This window comes from Bison bison, unplaced genomic scaffold (assembly GCF_000754665.1).
Source record: "Bison bison bison isolate TAMUID 2011002044 unplaced genomic scaffold, Bison_UMD1.0 scf7180017833554, whole genome shotgun sequence".
NCBI classification, from domain to species: domain Eukaryota; kingdom Metazoa; phylum Chordata; class Mammalia; order Artiodactyla; family Bovidae; genus Bison; species Bison bison.
In genome coordinates, this window is record NW_011472038.1 from 3,450 (window position 1) to 3,675 (window position 226).

A 226-nucleotide genomic window follows, 5' to 3' on the forward strand; every position below is an offset into this window, starting at 1 on the left:
AGCTTTAGCATCATTCCTTCCAATGAACACCCAGGACTGATCTCTTTTAGAATGGACTGGTTGGATCTCCTTGCAGTCCAAGGGACTCTCAAGAGTCTTCTCCAACAAAACATTTCAGAAGCATCAACTCTTCAGCGCTCAGCTTTCTTCACAGACCAAATCTCACATCCATACATGACCACTGGAAAAACCATAGCCTTGACTAGACAGACCTTTGTTGGCAAAG